This window comes from Eumetopias jubatus, unplaced genomic scaffold, assembly GCF_037043125.1.
Source record: "Eumetopias jubatus isolate StellerSeaLion01/CBP00866 unplaced genomic scaffold, mEumJub1_p1.0 scaffold_10, whole genome shotgun sequence".
NCBI classification, from domain to species: Eukaryota; Metazoa; Chordata; class Mammalia; order Carnivora; family Otariidae; genus Eumetopias; species Eumetopias jubatus.
In genome coordinates, this window is record NW_028274816.1 from 20373107 (window position 1) to 20395546 (window position 22440).

The following is a 22440-nucleotide window of genomic DNA, read 5'->3' on the forward strand; positions in this document are numbered from 1 at the left end:
AAAATAATCATTTTAATTTAAAATAGCATCATAGAAAAAACATAGCCCTTTTTAGACATAGCCTCTTCTAATAAAATGAATTTACTTTGTAACCCAGTTCCACCACTTAATACTTATGTCCCTTTGTATAAGTCACCAAAACTCTGAGCCTCAATTTATTCATCGTAATATGGGAATGATAATGTCTACTCCATACCTTCTTGAGAGAAGCAATAGAAATAAATGACTAGATAATAGACCAATTTTATTCTCCCTCTTCCAAGGGGACATATGGCATTGTTTGGGGACATTTTTGATTGCCATGTCTTGGGTAATGAGTGCCACTAAAATCTAGTGGACACAGGTTCAGTATTCGGCTATATACCCTACAAGCCCAGGACAGACCCCCAAGAATTAACCATCCCAAAATGCCAATAGTGCTGATACTAAAAAACCCTGGATTAGATATAGATAGGCAGATGACAGAAGATAGATAAAAATCTAATGGAGAAATCGATTTGGGGGATTTAGAGATCATCTATAAATCTATAGGTAGATTAATTAATAGAATGATGAGAGAGATTCTGACATGGGACACACTAGGCATTCAACATATGGAAGTGATTTTTTATTAAATCTGAAGATAGGATTAACATTATGGTTGGCATGAAGTGATAGGTGATGCTAAGGGTGAAATAATGTTAGTAATGAAAATGCACCAGCCACCATACGGGGTACCTCGTATTTTTATCACATTTAAGAGCGGGGTTCATCCGAGTCTAGGGCTAGGGTTATGTTAGAGTGTGGGTCCAGGGGAGGCTGGGATCAGAGCTGGAAGACCCTTGCCAAGGAGCAGCCAAAGCTCACTAATTATTTTGCAAACATGCAGACAGTCCCTCCAGGGCCAAGCATCCTAATCGGAGTCCCTCCAGCCCCAGGGGAAGGGGCAGACCTGATGTGACCTACACACATCAGGGTGGCCCACTCCATAATTACCCACTTTCTCAGGCAATGGGATTGAGTTTATCTAGAGCATGTGGATGACCCAGTTCTATCACAGTCTTGGTTTCCAATTGCACAAGGAAAGAACAGAAGTAGCCGAAGGGATCGGGGTTTCATGTGAAGGAGAGATGCCAGGAACATTCCAATATTAAGCCCACTTTGAGAAAAGGCAACTGTTTGTTCAATTCATATTTAAGAGAATAAGAAGCATAGGAGGGTCAAGCCAATGTCTACACCCCGCATTCAATCTACAGAGGGTCTGGCATCTCCAGAATCTAGCAGAGCAGGGCCTTTGAGAGAGAACAGGAGCACTGACCACCTGCAGTTCCAGCTTCATGTCAGGAATGTGGGTCAGCATAATCACACCAGAGTTTCAAGAAGATAAGTCTGTGATGTCATCGTACATATGAAAAAAGAAACCTAAAATATTGGATGGTGTCCTGGCTGGAGAAAGAACAGAAGTGAGTTTTCTGAATGGAGCACGGTAAAGGGGAGGAAAAAAAAAAAGAGACTTGACAGATTCACCTGCAATGTCCTGGGCGAAGTTGCAGAATCTGGGAAACATTAGCAAACTGGTCCATAAATGGGCATCTCCAGTAAGTGGCTGGTTTGGTTCTCAGGCCCCTTGGGTAGCTGGTGTGAGACGTCCTTAACACCATCCATCACCCTGTGTTCTTATTCTATAGCCAGAGTGGGCTTCCGATGACCAACAACCTGCCAGAAGGTGTGAGCACTCGTAGCGCGACACACGCCTTCTTGTTCCTGGGACAGTCAGTGTCTTCGTATAAATGTATTAAGTGGAATTTGGTTTAAACACATCTCTTGAATCTAGTTTCTGGTACAATTCCCCATGGGCTAAATGTCTGGCATTCTGCCTGAAAGTTTTGGTGAGTAATGGAGAAGTCATAGTCTGAACCACAATGACCTTGCTGTTTTACTTCCAGCAGGCTCCTAACACACACACACACACACACACACACACACACACACACACACACACATGCATGCATTCACACACATAAGCACACATGCACTTTGTGAGGTAAAATTTACATACCACCACATTTACCCATTTTAAGTGAGCAATTCAATGATTTCTAATAAACGCTCAGAGAGGTGCGACCATGACAATTCCATTTGAGAACATGTCTAACAGCTCACGGACAGCCTCATTGTACTCATTTGTAATTAACCCATTTCCACCTCCTAGCCCCAAGTGACCACTGGTCCGTGTTCAGCCTCCCGAATTTGCCTTTTCTGGGCATCTCATATAAATGGGATGATATATTACGCAGTTCTCTGCATCTGGCTGCTTTCACTTAGCACAATGTTCCTTGAGATTTGGCCATGCTACAGCAAGTACTCCATTCCCTGTTCAGGTGAAACAGTGTTTTATTGTATGGACAGAGCACATTTTGTTTAGCTATCCATCTGTCAAAGGACATGTGTTTTTTTCCATGTATTAGCTATAGAAGGGCGTGGATACGAAGTTTTGCATACAAGTCTTTGTGTGAATGTATGGTTCCATTTCTTTGGGGTAGGTACCCAATAGGGGAACTGCTGCTGGGTCACTTTGTAAATTTCTGTTTCCACACCACCACCACCCCCCGCCCCAGTGGGGTCTTGAGCAGCCACTGAGCCAGCCTCCTCCTCAGCACTGTGCAGGGTCATAATGGGATAGCCTGAGAACTTAGCTAGCTAGTATGAGCATACAGCATTCATTCTCTGGGAGATTTTGCAACTTTTGAAACTGCAACCACCATTAAATGGGGGACAGCCTTATAATAGCCACCTGAGGTTGCTATTTCAATAAGAGGATTCTCCGAAATACAAAAGATGTGAAACCATGTTAGAGTGAGCACATAAGATGATAATGTAATATTATTGCCATCATTAGTGTTCCTCGCTTGGCATCTGTGATTTGCAATGATGGGAGTTCAAGCTCCATGGTAGGATCAGGAAGCAGATAACATCTAAGGCAAAGAACCCTTGACTCTGATGTCTGGTCTCAAACTTCCGCTTCCCAGTTATGGGAACTTCCTACAGTGATTTACCTTCCCAAGCTTTAATTGCTTCACTTAAAAAATGGGGCCACCAACCTCATCTCTCAGGGTTTCCATAGGATTAAGCAAATTGGCAGCACATTTAATCCAGTCCTGTGGGGCTGTGGGGTGGTTAAATTACCTGACCCTAATTTTAATCTAGAAAGGCTGTGTATCTCAAGGGAAACCTCCAAAAACCAAAATACGTAGCAGGATAGGCTAGAGAGGATCCTGAGAGAAATTTCAGTGTGTAGGGGGGTGGGTTTCCTGCACCAAGCAATTCTCTCACACCAGCTGGTTGTCCTGCAATTAAACTGAACTGTCATTATCTACCTAGAGATAGTGTCAGATACCCCAGGTTAAGGGCTCAGTCCTAGAGGACTCCTTCTTGCCCCTGTGAGCCGCCAGTCACAAGTCCAGATTGTCACCTGCGCTTCGGACCTACCAGCTCTAGATGGGAGGTTCCAGTGACTCCCTCCTAGGCTTGGATTAACTTGCTAGAGTGGCTCACAGAACTCAGAGAAATAGTTTACTTACCAGATTACCAGTCTATTATAAAAAGATATAACTTAGGGATGGCTAGATAGAAGAGATACATAGGTATGTGGGAGGGGGCACACCCTCCCTAGCAGGCCCTCTCCCCCAAATCTCCACTTGTTCACCAACCCAGAAGCTCTCTGAATCCTGTCCTCTGGGGTTTTTATGGAGGCTTCATTTCATAGACACGATGGACTAAATCATTGGCTTTGGTGCTTGAACCCAATCTCTGCGGGCATGGGACTGAACGTTCTAACCCTCTCATCACATGGTTGGTTCCCCAGCAACAAGCTTTGGATGGCCAATCGTCTCCCCCCATCCCCAGCTTCAGGTGATTCCTAAAGCCATCTCATTAACATAACTCAGATGTGGTTAAAAGAGGTTTCCTGTGAATAACAAGACACCTGTTTCATTTTTATGGCTCTGAGGAGATTGCAGAAGAAAGGACAAGAAACCCAGTATAACAAAAGACCCTCCCTTGCTCTTATGGCTCTGGAAATTCCCAGGGTTTAGGGAGCTGTGAGCCAGAGACAGGACAAAGACCAAATATCTATTTCTTATTATTAATCACAATATCACACGGCCTCATTTTGTTCACTTATTCATTGTATTTCACTTAGGATTTATTTGTATGAGGGCTCAGAAATTCGGAGGGTTGTTTGTTGTTGTTGTTGTTGTTGTTTTAACTTCTCAGGTGATTCCAGTGCAGACCCAGAGTTCAGAACCATTCCGTGAACTGTGGAAAATGAGGCAGAGGCTACCTTCTCTACCATTTAGTTAGGGAGCTTGGGGAGAACTTACAGGACTCTCCCTAGGTGATACATCGAGGTCGCGATGCCATTGAGATTTAAACCCAGGTCTCCAGACTCAGTCCGGTACTCTGTTTCTTACACCCACGTTTTCAAGTTAGAAAATGTAACTAGACTTCAGCTAACATGAATATTTTAAATGGAGGGAAGTCCTAGAGCGGGGAAAGGACAATAGGAGTCCTTGGCAAGAATCTGTAAGAGAGGCCATCACACCCTCACCCAGAACAGGACCACGGGAGGGCCTCCTTGTGCCTTGCGTGTGCCGACATCAGGGCCTGGTTTGTGATAAAACTGCTTACTGTGAAGAAGTTCAGTGAGGGGTAGAGGTTCTAAAGGGCTAGATAAATCTATAAGCAAGAATACTGAGTTGGTAAAATGCCCAGCTCAGCAGTTCGGAGCCAAAAACAGAAAGGCTTTGTGAGCAGGTGGATACCTTTATTATGGTAATCAACTCTGGGCCCAAGAAGCAATGAGGTCATCAGCTTCATGGGATGCCCTGATGGAAGGGATGGGGCCTGGTGAACACAGAAATATGCAGCTGGGGCTCATCCTGGGGGGGCTAGCAACTTAGGGCCTCTCGGCATCCCAGGCCTGAGCAAGTTTTAGCCAACTTGTGAATCACTGTGGATTGATGGGGGAAAAGCTGAACTGGAAGGAATACACCTGAAGGATCATCACATTTGAGAATGAAATGGGAGTCCAAATTCATGAAGCCAAACCTCTCATTTTACAAATGAAAGAAAATGAAGCCCAGAGAGGGGAAGTGACTTGCTTCAAGGCTACAGAGCTAAGTGGAAGGCTAAACCAAGCCTTCCTGCCTGGTGGTTCTTCCACCATCAAAAACCAAACATGAAAACATAGTTAAAACACAGACAAGCTCCAGTGATTGTCAGGAAGGAGAGATTTGCGGGAGGGGGAGATCACTGGTGCATTGTCACTCTGTTCTGTGCTTCTACCCTCTCCTCCAGCCCCTGCCACTCCGCGTGTGGAGTGAGCTGCCACTTTGGCTTCCACTCTGTGTTAGACAGATGAGATAACATCATGAAAATCCGGATTCTGGTTCTGGCTTTGCTATGTGTCTTGGAGAAGTCACTTCACCTCTCTGGGTTTCAGTTTCTCCTTTAGTAACATGAGGAGTGTGAGAAGACAATTCTAATGATACCCCGCCTAGTCTATTCTCTAGGGATTGGCAAACTTTGGCCAATTCTGGCCCACCACCTGTTTTTGTAAATAAAGTTTTATTGGAACACAACCACATCCAATAGTTCATGTAATGTCTATGGATGCTTTTCTGCTATAATGGCAGAGTTGAGTAGATACAACAGAGACCACCATATGGCCTGCCAAGCTGAGAATATTTACTAGCTGGCCCTTTACAGAAAAGTTTGTTGATTCCTATAAAACAATACATGCACCCTTTCCCTACTACGTGTGAGGTACGTGCACGTGCACGTGCACACACACACACACATCCCTACCGCCATATATTTATGTATTTCCTGGTCCAGATAATTTCTCTGCTATGTGTTTTTGGTAGGAATATATTTAAAATATATACATAAGCATAGAAACCAATTCAATCAATGATCCTCATATCCCCCCTCATTTTAACAGATGTTAATATTCAATTAGAATTTATGTTTTCAGGGGCACCTGGGTGGCTCAGTCGTTAAGCGTCTGCCTTCGGCTCAGGTCATGATCCCAGGGTCCTGGGCTCGAGCCCCACACTGGGCTCCCTGCTCAGCGGGAAGCCTGCTTCTCCCTCTCCCACTCCCCCTGCTTGTGTTCCCTCTCTCACTGTGTCTGTCTCTGTCAAATAAATCAATAAAATCTTTAAAAAAAGAGAGAGAGAAAGAGATTTAAGAATTTATGTTTTAAGAATTCTGTATCATAGCAATCTGTATTTATAAATCGTATTGAATTCTCTGAGGAGGAGGAAAAGACATACATGCATGTACACAGAGCTAAGTGACCCAAAATGTTCAGCCCTACTCTAATATGATCACTGCCATCTATTTTGGGGTTTTCAGAGAAGCAATAGGGTCTTACTTATGAGATCTATGGTCTAAATTACAAGACGGACATATTACCAGAAATTCCAAAAGTAATCATGAGGTTCTTTTTTTTTAATCAAATATAGAGTTTAATAGAAAATAAAATTATGATTTTGTTTATGACATTTAATCAGAGTTATCTTAACTAGCAGCGCTTGAAGCAGTGCTTAAATGCTCATACAAACAGGGCAAGATTTTAAAGAAAATAAAGCCAGAGATTGAGTTGAGTGCCCTTTGCTGTCTATTTCATCTCCTTATCTTAATCCACTCGGTGAGATCACAATCTTAGGAATCAATCTTAATCAGAGAGTCCTTTTATAACCACCAGTTCTTTTGTTAGGAAAACCAAAGCCACTGAGACTTCTCTGAACTCCAAGTTTTGCACAACTTCATCGGGACTCACAGGTGATAGCCATTTGGTTCCCCTGTGACCTGCCCCCCCTCCCCCCCGCTCACATGAAAACAAAGACAGATTTTTGTTTCATCTTCTTCAGACACAACAGAGACGGAAGGGGAAGGGGAGGTCTCTGCCTCTCTCATTTGACTTCAGCAGCATCAATATTTGCCTTCTGCAACTCAGTGTTCATTAGTTGCTGTTTTGAGGCTCTTGCGTGGTGTGTGTGTGTGTGTGTGTGTGTGTGTGTGTGTGTGTGTGTGTGTGTGTGTGTGTGTGTGTGTGTGTGTGTGTGTGTGTGTGTGTGCGTGTGCGCATGCGCATGCATGTGTGCCCGCATTCTGATCTTCTCTCCCTCCCTCCAATCAATAACTGGCCTGGAAATGAGGTGAACATAAAACGCCATCAAGGGCTCCCCTTGGAAAACTCATCCTTACCGATAGAACATGGAGTTAAAACTGTTTCTGACAGAGCCAGAAAAAACACGTTCTTTAAAAGATCAGAAAGTCAGCTGGGTTAGCACATGGTTAAATAGTCACCGAAATACGGTCTTGAGGCAGAAATATGTATTAGTTTTATGATGGCTAGTCCAGTCATGCTAATGACTCCACAAGGTGAGAGGGGGTGGCATGGTCAAAAGGTAACATTTCCGCGTGTCTTCCCGATTTCACTCTGAGGTGCGCCTGTCTCGCACTTGTGGTTCCTCTCTGCAGGTTAAGGCCGCGGTATTTTTAAGCTTTGGGGTTTAATGCCTCTGCTTCAGCCTTTAGAACAGCTCTCCCTAAACCCGGGGACAGATGTCCAGCCACACATCAGCTGTCCCAACCTCCCAAGCTGGGAACCACAGGTGTGTCTGACACGGACCCCAAGGAGCTTTGGGAATGGTTAATAATGGGCGATTCTTAAATATATCATAAATATCTATTACCAGAATGAGTAATAATGATAAGAATGACCTTTCCTTAGTGTAAGACGTTTCTCTCTTGATACTTAACCTACCTGCGTGGATGAGGTTAAGTGATGCACTGTAATGGGGGACTATTAAGACACCTATAATGACTTTTCTCTGGAGGGCTCAAGGAAAACGGTAATTTTTTTTCACCTAATGATTATGAAAACAGAATAACAAAATAGCTACAGCAAATTTGAGAAAGACAGTCTCCCTCCTAATTCTATTCCCCTCAAAAAGGCATGCAAGAACTGTCTCGATGTAGGGAGGAACAAGGATACCTGGAAAATTTACTTAAAATGCAGGTCCCCAGGCCCAGCTCACATAAACTCCACTTCCCAAGATTTGGGGTCAGGCTCAGGATTGCACCTGTTAGTAATGCCCCAGGCAATATGGATGTCGGTAGTCAAAAGAGCAAGCTTTGAGAACCATTGCAAATGTTGCTACTACTCTTTTTTATCCTGCAATATATACCCCCCCAACACTACAACTCTACATTCTAGCTGGTTATCCATTCCATATTTATTTACTCACAAGTATGTTTTTCAGCCTAGTAAAATTGAGGAGATCAGAGTTTAAATCCCAAATCTTCTCTTAAACAAATTTGTGCAGATACATCCATATTAACAGGCCAGAGGGCAGGGATATATTTACAGCTTCGACTGTGTGTTACCATATTGCTTTCTCCCAGTATTAAGAAATTTCTGTGTAAATTGGCAGCTTAAGAGGACCCCATATTCACCATAATGTCACCAGCAATGTGTATTTGAATTTATTTTTACTTTGTCCTGCTAATTTAGTCAGTGTAAAATGGTATCTCAAGGTGGATTTAATTTGCACTTCTTGCATTTCTGGTAAAGATTAATATGTTTCCCTGTGTTTCTTTGCTATTTATAAGTTTCCCAGAGTTACAGTTAAACGTTTGAATCTCTCTTTGGGTTCAGGGCAAGGCTTTTGCTTCTTTCTTTATTGTCCAGACAATGGAGCCTTCCCGGAGACCACAAACCAGCAGGGAAGCAGGGGCTGTGGCTGGAGTCAGCATCCAAGGACAGTGCTCAGGCCAAATTACTATGTGTACTGAAGGGGCTTAAGACAAAAACTTTTTTTTTTTAAAAGATTTTATTTATTTGACAGAGAGACACAGCGAGAGAGGGAACACAAGCAGGGGGAGTGGGAGAGGGAGAAGCAGGCTTCCCGAGGAGCAGGGAGCCTGATGTGAGGCTCGATCCCAGGACCCCGGGATCACGACCCAAGCCAGAGGCAGATGCTTAACGACTGAGCCACCCAGGCGCCCCAAGACAAAAACTTCTAAATGGGATAAGGAAGGTGTTCCAGGCCAGGTTCCCTGGGAAACAGAGTCTGAGACTGAGATTGGTGTGCTGGAGATTCTTGGGCGGAGTCCTTAAGGTTAAGACCTAGAAGGGGGGGAGGAAGCTGTTGCTGGCGGAGGGATGCGCCTAACAGGCATAGTCTCTGCAGTGGCCCTGGGGGCCTCTAGAGCCCCGATGACCCTTCGTTGCTCTTCTGTTGGAAGGCAAAGGCGCCAGGACTTTCTTCCTCTGCAGGGACTGGTCATGTAATGCGGGCTGTCCCAGGAAGGAATTGTGAGTTCCTGTGAGGCACTTCTCTGCGGGGGAAGGCAAATTCTGTAGAGGCGCTCAGCCATGAACATCAGCCACCAGTTCTACCAGCAGCTGGGGGATGAGAGCCTGAGTCCTGAAGAGGTACCACAGCATCCCCTGCTGATCTCATGTTGGCTGAGATGCTATAGGTTCGCTAATGGATTCTAATGTTGGAGCTAGCTACTGATGTATAATGAATCATTCTAAAATGTAGCGGCCGAAGGCAAACAACACCTTAATTTTGCTCATGGTTTTGTAACCCGGGCTGGGTTCAGCTGTGAGCATTTTTCCTGCCAGTCTTGCTAGAGATTCGCTCTTTGGGAGCTGTGGGCTGAGCTCCGTTGGCGGGGGTTGGGAGGTCAGGTAGGGTGATGGGGCTTCTCTGGCTCTCTCCAGGGATTTTCAGGCCTCTTTTCAATGTGGCCTTCGCAATGTCACCTCCAGGCGGCCTCTTTTTATGGTCTTAGTAGCAAGATAAGTGCTTTTCTTCTATGGAGACTTAGGGCCAATTCCCAGTTGAGTTTCCCAACCTCCTCATGACTGACATTTGGGGTTGGACAATTCTTTTTTTTTTTTTTTTAAGACTTTATTTATCTGAGAGAGAGAGCACAACTCGGGGGAGAAACAGAGGGAGAGGGAGAGGCAGACTCCCCACTGAGCAGGGAGCCTGATGTGGGGCTCCATCCCAGGACCCTGGGATCATGACCTGAGCCGAAGGCAGACACTTAACCGGCTGAGCCACCCAGCCACCCCGAGGTTGGACAATTCTTTATTAGTATCCCCATATTCTCATGTGAAACCAAGGCTCATTCTTTCTGAAATACACAGTTACAAAGTCACAGCACTGAGACTCCAGCCCAGGACCACCCGACACCAAAGCCCACACTCTCCCCACAACCTGGAGCTGCCTACAGCAGGTTTCAAAGGTTACTTTTATTTTTATTTATGTTTTTATTTTTTAAGCAGGCTCCATGCCCAGCCTGGTGACCAATGCAGGGCTTGAACTCACAACCCTGAGATCAAGACCTTAGCTGAGATCAAGAGTCAGAAGCTTAACCAACTGAGCCACCCAGGCATCCCTCAAAGAGTTACTTTTAGAAATGAACTACCCTCAATCTCCTAAGAAGACATTCTAGAGGAAAGCGCAAGGTTTTACTTGGGTTTAGTTACGCTTAATGAAGAAAACATTAATCACTTGAAGTGCTATTTTGGAGCTCATGAAACTGAAATGAAGCGCAATATGAAATGTTCGTTTATTTCTGAGGGGTTTATTTTGTTAACATTCAATCATTCAATCCTCTCTGCCTGATTTATAAAGTTGGAGGGAAAGAACACTATTTTTTTTTAAGCAAGTAAAAATTCTTGAGTGATACAAGTAACAGCTTCTTTCTCTTGCAGATGCAGGAGTCAGGGGTCATAGGCAGCGCCCGGACATGGCACTGGACACCCTGCCCACCGGGCATAGTAGCCTCAGGGGCCGTACCCTGCGCTGGGAACTGCAGCCTTTGCAAAACCCCAGCTTCTGCCAGGGTATGAGATGCCTGGACTTAAGGCTTAGCCCCACCACTCACAGGCTTGCTGGCTTTTGATGAATCATTGACACTTCCAGAGCTTCAGTTTCCTTATCTACACATTGGGCGGAATAATTCTTACCCCAGGGTGATTTGTGTTGAGAAAATGAAGTGATACACGGGCATATAATCCCTTCACTGTCCCTTCCTGAGCAAGGAGGGGACTGGCAGTGGATGGAACAGACTGTAAGAGCAGTCTTTTGACTCATGGGCAGGTTAACTCAAGCCTCCTCCTTACCAGGCAGCGAGCCCAGTGTAGGAAAGAGGCTAGCCCTGGATTAGGGCGTATTCTGCTGTCACCATGACTCACGGATCCTGGGCCAACTCCCCTCCCACCCAGAAAGGGAGCAGGTACATAAAAGGCAAAAATGAAGTAGGAATAATGTTCCTCCTCCATTCCATTCCCACGCAACCAGACAGGAAATGGAAACTTGGAGACAAAGAGCAGAAGACCAGAAGTCAACTGTCATCCATCATCAGGTATGGTCCCTACCACTACCTCCCAAGTGGTTCTCAAAACACTGTCTGTGAGTTCTTCTCCACTGCATTCACTATAGAGAAAACTCTTTTGTCTGGAACGCCAGGGACCTTAATGCTCTTCTCCGCTGAATGGTCTTATTTGGTGGGAAGGTACAGCTATTGTACACATGGAATCCTACCTTTCAATGTTGGGACATGACAACAGGTTTCCTGAACAAAGTTTTAATCAAAATCAATTTAATATTCATCTGAGGGCTTGTAAAGCACAGCAGGACTTTGTATTGCCTCTGGGGCATAATAGGAAGCATCCATTTTCTAAGGCTTATATTATAAGGGTAAAAATGTGGATTATGGGAGGTTTCTCATTTATATAATGAAAATGACAAGGACTTGCTTCATAGTCAAACTGGTCGGGGTTGAATCCTGGCTCTAGATTTACTAGCTGCCTATATTCGGGCAGGGGCATCTCCACAAGCCTTACTTTTCTATCTGTAAATCTGATATAAAGGCATTGCCTTAAGGAAACAATTGGATGATTATAAAGCCCTTAGCACAATGCCTCACTCATAACAAGTACTTAGTCAAGTCAACCTTATTTTGCCCATTCTGTTCTTTCGAATTCTATTTTAGCTGCATGAAAAATAAACATATAGAGAAAGAACTGGGGAAAACTGCAGAACTCTTAACTGTCCTTGTGGACTGGAGGTCGACAGGGGGCTGATGGAGGGTGAGGGTATGGGAAGATCACCTTCACTTCCACAGGGGGGCGCTATACACCCCTATCCTATATGAGTGAAATTCCCCAAGCCCATGCCAGGGAAACCTCCGGATGAGAGTTCCTGCAGTTGTAAAGTCACAGGCATATTCCAGTGCTTTGGGTAAAGTGCTGCAGGTCAGCCTTCCTGCAGTGAGTTAGGAAAGGAGAGGGCATTAGGCCCTTGCTGCGCCTCCTTATGTGGTCCCAGAGACCCATGGTGGCTCTCCTCTGTCGTCAGTCACCCGTGGAAATCTATAAGCACAACTCTTTTTTGTTTTTGTTTTTTTAAGATTTTACTTACTTATTTTAGAGATAGAGAGTGTGAGCATGGCAAGGGCAGAGGGAGAGGGAGGAGAATCTCAAGCAGACTCTGCCCTGACCTGAGTGTGGAGCCTGACTGGGGGGCTCAATCCCACAACCCCGAGATCATGACCTGAATGGAAATCAAGAGACAGACACTGAACAGACTGAGTCCCCTAGACGCCCCTAACCACAACTGTTTCTAAGGGATTTTGCTTCAGATACTGAGCCTCATCATTGAACTGGTTTTTATTGAACCAATTATTTCCAAATGATAGCTAAAGGCTCCCTTTTATGTGCTGGCCCATTGTTTGTCTTAATAGTAATGTGTCTCAACTTCAATTGGGTCAGCTGATGACAGGTCTTGGCTCAGACAGATGGACTTTCCAGTGAGGACTCCCTGCCTATGTCTCAGCTACCTCAAGGGTTTTTCCATGACAGTTCACTCGCACAGGATGGGGTTAGCTGTGCAGTAGGCACCCTGGAAGCAAAAAGTTGTCTTGAAGTGTGAACAGAAAAACTCCCTGGGCATCTATGATGCAAAAAACACTCTGGCAAGAGGACAGGGGTTGTGCTAGGCAGCGCCAAGGGCAGTCCCCTGCAGCCCAGGGAAAGTTGGGAGGGCATGTGGTTTCTCGAGAGCCAAAGATGAAGAAGGATTTTTTCTTTTTTATTTGCTCCAGTGGTGACCGCTTCATTTGCGTTGGCTCTGCACACGATGCCTCCTGTTGGCTGCCCTTGCCCGGGGGCCCAGGATGGTGTGGGCGCTAAAGGCAACATTATTCCCATAGCACAGGGAGGGAGGCACTGGAAAGGTCCGACAAAACCAGCCAGCATCCTGCTGGGGGAAACACCTCGTTTTGCAGTCAAGCCAGAAAGTAAACCCACGAGAAGTGGGGTTTTCAGTCTGCTGGGTTTCAGTCTGCAGCAGGCCCGACTGAAGATGAGACAGGTAGAAGGTGGATGGGGCATGGACTTGGAATCCAGAATCTAGTGGTTCACTTTTGTCTCTGCCTCCTATAAGTAATGTGCTCCTGGATCTCTGTTTGATCAAACTGAAATGGGGATAAGACTAGGGACATTGTAGGGTGGTCGTGTGGTTACATGGAAGAACACAGATAAAAGATATGGTACATCAGCTACCCCCAACGTGATGATTTCCTTTTCTCTTTAACTTCCTTCCTTTGTTTCCAAAGCCTCAACCAACGGTGAGTAATTTCCTACTAAAATCCAATCCCCCATCTCCCTAATAATAGAACCCTGATTTCATGCAAGGGCAGCCATGAGCCTAACTGAAAGACCGTATCCAGTAGGCTGCCTTGCAGGTTGAGGTGGCGGAAGTCAGTGAGTGGGGCTTTGGGGAAACCGCCTTCCACCCAGGAACCACCCAGGGACCAGGGCTGGAGCTCAGCCTGGAGCTCACTAGCTGACTGAACAGCAAGAAAAGTAATAATAATAGAGACAACAAACGTTTATGAGGGTCTCGCGATGCCTGTCAATGTGCAAAGCCTTTTACTTGTTTCATTTCATTTAATCTTCAAAAAGACTCTAGGAAATAGTTTCTACTATTAGCATCTATTTACCAAAATTAGGAACCGAAAGTATAGGAATCTATGAGTAAATGCGTGTAGGCAGGAGTGAAGGAATGTCTGAATGACTGTATAAACACATGAGTGACAGGGCCTGTTGGTTTCAGGGAGGAAAATGAGACGTGCTGGGTAGGTTTAGTCTTCCATCGCTGCTACAACACATGGTCACAAATCTGCAAGTTTCAAACCACGCACATCTATCATCTTACAATTCTGTAGAATAGAAGCCTAACACGGGTCTCGCCGGGCTAACATCAAGACGTCAGCGGGGCTGTGTTCCTTCCTGGAGGCTCTAGGGGAGAATCTGTTTCCTCACCTTTCCCAGCTTCTAGAAGCCATGCATATTCCTGAGCTCCTGGCTCCCTTCCTCCATTTTCAAAGCCAGCAAAACTGGGTCAAGTTCTCCTCCTGTTAATACCCTGCTATCTCTGTTCTGGTTGCTACTTCCAGGGACCCTGGTGATTACGCCGGGCCCAACTAGATAACCCAGCGTGATCTCCCTACGTTGCAGACAGTGGACCAGCCACCTCAGTTCCATCTGCAACTCTAACTCCCCTTGGTCGCGTAAGGCAGCATATTTACAGTGTCCGAGGATGAGGGCGTGGACCTCTTTGGGGACCATTATTCTGCCTACCACAGTAGGTTTTTTTCAGAGGATGTCTCCTCATTTAGAAGAAAATGTTTGCGAAAGGAACAGCGGCACCTCGTACTGAACCCCATGGCAGGATGTCAGATCTCAGTTTAAAGATTACAGGAAGACAAAACTGATTTGGCTCACATTCCTGGTGGGGTGGTGGGGCTGTGGCTGCCGAGCCACAGTCTTCTGCTGTCACCTGCAGATACAGACTCCCAGGCAGTCCTCTGGGGGCGGGGGGGAATGGGGACAACACTGGCCGTTCACAATGCTGGGTCACAGGGCTTGCCTTATTTTATATCCAGAGGCCACCAGCCATTGTGGGATTGATTTTCAGGAAATCAGGAAAAAGGGAGAGAGGGAAATTACATTTGTGGAACCAGGCTCAATCTCTTCTTAATCTTTTTCAAACTCATGTCTTCAACCAGACATAGATGTAGGTTTCAGCAAAGGACCCTAACACCTTAAGAGGGAGAGCAACTAGCCCCAGGTGGCCCAGGTACTAAGTGACAAAGCAGATGTGGGGACTGGGTGCCTTCTGCCCAGCCTTTCCCTGAGCAAGCCTGTCCAGCCACCAGACCCCATGGCCAGACTACTCTTTGGGTCTTTGAACCACAGCCTTTGACGCCAGAACAACCTCTTTATGCCCTTAGATGTTGATATCTTTCTATAGAATTCATGCTGCCTCCAGAAAGCAACTTCCCCCCACCCTACCCAAGAAGCACATTTGACTTCTGGTCCTTCCTCTGTCCACATCGGCCATTCCATTTCTGGCATCCATGTCTGCTATCTCTGTTATGTCTAGGATGGGTCTCTCTCACTTGACCTTGGGTTTCTTTAGTTCCCCAACACCACCTCTGCTCCTGCCATAGTATCTTTCCCACCACGGACTATGTCTAAATCTTCGCAGCTTAAAAGACAAGTAGATGCTCTCAATTGACTCTAGTCCTTTTACTAATTCACCTTAGCACAGCAGCCTCAAAGCAAATCAGCTACCTTTTCTCCAATACTTCAATGAAAAAAATCCTTAACATTTTCTTAGGAACTACTGGGTCCCCACACAAGTCCCTGGCCATGGATGCTTTGCAAGAAATGCCTCCCTACTCTGCACCCAAAAGCATAAGACAAATTAGTTGGTCCTTGAAGTTTCCGCAAGGTGAAACAAGGTAACAAGAAAGCAAAGTCCATTCCAGAGGCTGAGTGAGCTGCACCCCTCCCCCAGGCTCTGTACGCAGAAACCCAAGAAGCAGATGGCAGGTTTTTGCCTAGCTGAGCACTGCTAAACACCATTGTCTGAACAGAAACACTCCTAGGTCAGATCTCCCCGATAAACCGGTAATTACAATTAATCCCTCCTAATTGCTATCTTCCTTCTGCCCAGCACACTGGAAACAAATCCTCACTCATTCTTGCCAGAGCTGGGAGAGGTGGATGAAGACTTACTTCCCTGCTGCCTGTGGAACTCTCTAGATGAAAGACCCGTGTCCCCACTTCGTGGGTAAGAAGGCTGAGAATAAACAAGGCACATGTTTCTGGAATTGCTGGGGTGGTGGGAACCTCTCTTTGAAGCTGCATTTCTCCATTGCCAAGAGAGTTAAATAAAAGGGAAAAGATGCCCATGAGCTGGTGAGCACGAAACTAATCTAAAAGACTGTCCCTCTTTGTCTGAACCTCATTGACAGGAGCTGACTTTGGGGAAGCACCTACTTTATAGCAAAAACTGAGCTAGACATTTCTACATTATTTCATTTAATCTCCATAATGTATAACCCTGTATATGTTAAAAATTCCATTTGATGGCTGACAAATCTCAAACTCAAGGAAGTGAAGTGACTTGCCCAAGGCCCCCCAGGTAGCAAAAGGGACAAAACCCAATTCTGAATACCGCTTATTCATTCATTTTGATTTCTTCTTGAACAAGTATTTATTATAGCGTTATGGGCACTGTATCCATAGACAAACCAGGCCACCGGGAGAAGCCAGAGTCCCTGCAGGGCTGGGTACTCATCTCAAACTGGCCTGGTATATCCTAACAGGCAGGACATGCTGAGTAGCTAGGGCCAGGTCCAAGGGGAGAACCTATGCCCTAGAAAAATCTGTCTCATTCGGCATTATCCTCCTTCCTAGGGCAAAGGTAATTACAGGATCACAAAATGCAGTTTAACAAGAGCTTCCATGTTTCCCACGCCTGGGAGAAATACCTCCGCACAGCCCACTGGTCCACAGGCACGTCACCAGCAAGCAGCAGGGCAGACCAGAGTGAGATGGCTGGAACTGAGTGGCCGAGCTGGGTGGACCAGGCTGTGGACTTCAAAGGCAATTCCTGGGTTCAAGCACTAACCCTGACACCTCCTAGCTTTGCAGATGTCATATCACCTCCTGGAACCTCCATCTCCCACACAGCCAAATAGCAATTCCCTCTTCCAGACTTATGGTGGGAATCGAAGGAGGTAACATATCTAGCACCTAGGAGGCATTTTAAACCAAAAGGAGAGAGAAAAAAAATCCACCCAGGATTGGCCAGGCAATGTAGGAAGGAAGGTTGCAGAGGGGGTCAAAACAAAGCAGGGTACCCAGGTGAAAGAGAATAAGCCTGATGAAAGCAGGTGCCACATCTGTGTCCCAGAGCCTAGAACACAGTCTGGCATATAATAGGCATTTTTTTAAAAAATTTGTGAATTTAGAAGCAGAGGACAGAAGGCAAAATTTTTTAAGAAAAAATAAAAAATAAAAAATTTGTGAATTTAGGGTGAATGAAAATCAGTTACTATCATGGTGGTACAAGAAAAAGCCAATGATGGACATCCTGGTGGACAAAACCTAAATCCCAAGACCACTGCTCTAGGGCCAACATGTGGCCACAGAATGAGAGAAAGCCCCTCATCCTTTGAGACCAAGTCCAGGAGGAAGGCAGAGCCTTGATCTCAAACAGGAGGAAAGCACCTGAGATCTAGCTATGGGGCACTTGACTTGGCAAGACTAGCTGCTGGGATGAGTAGACAAGGCTCCCTGGATCTCCTCCCTGAGCCAGCCAAGCCCATTAGAACTAGGACCATTTCAGACATGTCCCATGTTTGGAACCGGTCCTCTGGAACATCTGGACCAATTTGGCAGAAAGACAATGACGTCCAAAGTCAATACCATGTCCGCCAAATACAACCAAAAGGGTTGTACTGAGAAACATGATGGATTCTGGGTTGCAGATAGCAGGGGCTATGGCTGCTGGCCGGCTCCTTGCCCCGGCCAGGCCTGGGTGGCCTTAGAACTTGCCAGGGCAGGGTTGGGGGAAGCCAGCCCACCCCTCACCCCACTTTGCACTCAGCTAGGACCCCATGACCTATGTCCATCACCACCTGCCTCCACCTAAGCTCTCATCAGGGTCTGAAATACTGTCATGATCCAGCATGAGCCATGGCAGGCTACAATTAATTAATTAATCAGTTATACTCTATCAACAAGTACAGACCAGGAATGTTAAATAAACAAATTAAAGGCTATGTTTCACTAAAGCTCAGCCCAATGAAATAATAATGAGGCAAAGTTAACTGCTCTGAACAGAAGAAGGGAGAATATTTTAATGGAATATAGCAGTACAGTAATATCCCAGAAAAATGCCAATAGGATCCTGCTGCAGGGACCCTGCCGCCCCCATGCTGTCCTTGGGGAAAGTGGTGGGACCCCAAAAGGGCTGTGTGCCCTGCTCTGCAGCCACATGGACCTACATATGAATCCCAGCTTGGCCACTTATCAGCAAAAGTCCATCCCAGCATGGCTGCTTATCGGAAAGTCACTCAGCTGCTTTGAGCCTCAGTTTCCTAACTTATTAAAAGGAGGAGGAAGAGAGTAGCAGTTATCTGCCGGTGCCACCTGCATCCCCTGTCAGCACTCACTTTTTCAGACACACTAGCAGAGCTTCCTCATGCTGCAGGTATATGACCCTCTGCTCTGGTCAGGCCCGTTGATGGATCAATACCTCAGCTCCTCACCCTGGAGAGGACAAGTCCAAAGTCTTGCAGAGAGTCCATGGGGGTGGAGCCCATGTGCTCAGAGCCTGCTCGCTCTTCATGGCCACTGAATTATCTTCCTTCCCACCCTGTCTCACTTCTGGTGCTTCCCTGATTACCCCCAAGATGAACCACTTGCAATCAAAATCTGCTTCTAGGAGGACCCTGCCTGAGACTTGTTCCTTGAACAGCTTTTGTGAGTTATATTCCAGGGTTGTGCCCCTTCCCCTTTGGCTACTCTGTAGTCCCCAGTCATAGAAGCCACAGCGATCTAGCCTTCTCCAAGGATGGTGGGTCCATCCATTCCACTGGTTGCAGAGCTCAGGAGAACTTGCCTTTATGGATGTTCATTCATTCAGCAAGCAGTGTGCCAAGACCTTCTCTAAGGGCTGGAGGTCCAGTTGTAAAAAGCACAGATAGACATCACCCAGCTTGCTGAGAGGCATATACACGTAGGGCATGGGGCGCAGGGAGAAGCCACCATCACAGCACAGGACTAGGTGGGGGGCTCCTGGGTCTGGGCCTGGGATGGAAGCCAGGCACAGTTGGCATGACCCTCAGCTTCTGTAGCTGCAAAGTGAAGAAGTTCAGACCCTGTTGAAAAGAAGCTGAGTGCTTTAGAATCTTCAAGAAGCCAGCTCAATCACTCTCACAGAAACTGTGCTTACTCATCTAGGAATTGATATCTGGGCAATTTTCCAGCATCACTGCTGGATGATAATGTTCCTTCCCAAGGCTTTATCTATACAGATCAGCATCTGTGGCCATCAGGCAAGGTCTCTATTTTTCCTCTTCCAGGCCTTCTGTTTAGAACCTGCACGTGGCCCCCAGGGAAGGCCCCTCACCTGTACTGAGGCAGCAGCATCTTTACTCTCCACTAATGACACTGTCATGCAAGCATCCTGTGGTCATCATCTGAGCTCCTCCACATGGAAGATGCCAGCTCTGGGGTTCTGGCACAAACAGGTAGACAGTGTATCTGAAAGCCAAGGAGCAAAGTTCCCAGAGAATGTTCTAGGACTCAGAGAAGAGGGATCGAGAGGACCAGAGTTGCACAATGGGCCAGTCACAGAGGCGTTCCCCTCTCTCCCCCACTGCCCCACTGGGCTCTTTGAGAGGTCACAGGAAGGATGCCAGCGATGCTCAAACCAAAGAGACAGTAATTGCCTTAGGGCAGTACTTCTAATTAGGGTCCTTCTAAATGGTGATGGGTTTTCCCTGCCAGTTACACGTAAAAAATGTAGGTGACAAATGATGAGAGTGAGTTCCATTACACAGATGCGTCTGCCAAAGAATATTAATGTGCTCCTCTCGTGCCCTCCCCACCACATACACACGCACACACACATGCACACACACGCACACACAAACACACACGTGCACGCACACACAGGTTTACCCTGGCCAACACTATCTCACCCAGTAATCGTAGAGCAATCAGGGTGCTCTACGGTGTCATGCGAGGATTGTGGGATAGTGTCTGTATCATCCACCAGGGTCTGCTGGATTTCCACTACCCTCATACACACATTTCCTGCTGGGACCTAGACACCATGCTCTGTCCTGCCCAAATATGACCAGTAGTAGAAAGTAACAATAATGAAACTAACAACTGATAGACCACTACTTACTCATGGCTTTCCCTGTGCCAGACCCTATACTGAGTGCTTTACGTGCATTAATTCAGGGGTTAGCAAATGATAGCCTGAGGGCTGAGTCCACACCGCTCCCCATATATTGATGTAAATAAAGTTTTATTGGAACAGCCATACCCCTTTATGTATGTATCGTCCGCGGCTGCGTTAACAATGCAATGGCAGAGGTGAGTAATGAGGCTGGGACTGCACAGCCCTCAAAGCCTAAAATATGTCCTACCTCGCCTTTTTGAAAACACGTTGCCAATCCCTCCAGGAATTCACCTGACCGTTATGGAAGCCCTGTGACCTGGAGGTCACTGTAAAAGTACTTCACACAGGGACAGAGGAGACACCAGCTCTGTGGGTCAATGGACACATGCATCGATAACAGGTGCAGGAACCTCAGGATATTTGGGGCACCTGGAGAAGAGGAGCTCACCCAAATCTATGGAGAGAGTCAGGCCTTGGATCCACCAGAATAGAGGAAAAAGGCACCTGCACCAGAGGCCCAGGGGGAGATGCTACCAGCACCAGATAACAATATTCCTGCGCACCACTCACTGACTGGAAACTTCTGTTGCAGAGATATAAGGTAAGTAGAGCCTCATTAAATAAGAGTTCTCAAATTTAAAAATCATTCTCTCCGTGACTGTCCAGGAATAAATACCATAGCTTATTGTTAGCACATGGCAAACTAGATCATGTTCTAGTCCCCTCTACCTTGGTCTGATTTTAAAATAAACACCTTCTTGATGTTAGTCCCAGTCACGATTATCCTAGAGATGCAAAAAACTATACACATACTAAAGCATCCTTGGAAACTAAATTTCCTAGTAAATATCAGTGGGATCATAGAAAAGGGAAACAAACTAAAGACTGCTCTTATTACTGATTGGACCTCACATGCTTAACTCTTTGGTATAATTTGTATCCAAACGCAGGGAGTCCATAAAGTTATAAATGGTAGTAACACAAGGATATGAACAGGGGTTAAACCTAGTGATCCACAGACATAGCTAAAACTAGCTAAGGGAGAATCCTGCTCCTCTATCAGTCCCTATGACTACGTCCATATGCCCCTGACCAGCAGGCAGTAGCTACAGAAGGCAGACCTTCACCCCACACCCCTCAAGGAGGAGGAGAATAAAACCAGAGGAGGGATTTGTTACCAGCTAGGTCCCAAGACCTGGTCTTGACTGCCCACCTGCTTGTACTGCTAACTTTGCCTTATATTCTCCCCTAAGCTCTTCTTCCCCTGCTTTTTTTTTTAAATTTTATTTTACATTTTTTAAATTTTATTATGTTATGTTAATCACAAAACATTACATCATTAGTTTTTGATGTAGTGTTCCATGATTCATTGTTTGCGTGTAACACCCAGTGCTCCATGCAGTACGTGCCCTCTTTAATACCCATCACCAGGCTAACCCATCCCCCCACCCCCCTCCCCTCTAGAACCCTCATTTTGTTTCTCAGAGTCCATATAGTCTCTAATGGTTCATCTCCCCCTCCGATTTCCCCCCCTTCATTCTTCCCCTCCTGCTATCTTCTTTTTTTTTTAACATAAAATGTATTATTTGTTTCAGAGGTACAGGTCTGTGATTCAACAGTCTTGCACAATTCACAGCACTCACCATATAGCACACACCCTCACTAATGTCTATCACCCAGCCACCCCATCCCTCCCACCCCCCACCACTCCAGCAACCCTCAGTTTGTTTCCCGAGATTAAGAATTCCTCATATCAGTGAGGTCATATGATACATGTCTTTCTCTGATTGACTTACTTCGCTCAGCATAATACCCTCTAGTTCCATCCACATCGTTGCAAATGGCAAGATTTTGGGGGGGGGTTTTGATGGCTGCATAATATTCCATTTGTGTGTGTGTGTGTGTGTGTGTGTGTGTGTGTGTGTGTGTGTGTGTGTATACCACATCTTCTTTATCCATTCATCTGTCGATGGACATCATGGCTATTTCCATAGTTTGGCCATTGTGGACATTGCTGCTATAAACATTGGGGTACACGTATCCCTTCAGATCACATTTGTATCTGTGGGCTAAATACCCAGTAGTGCAA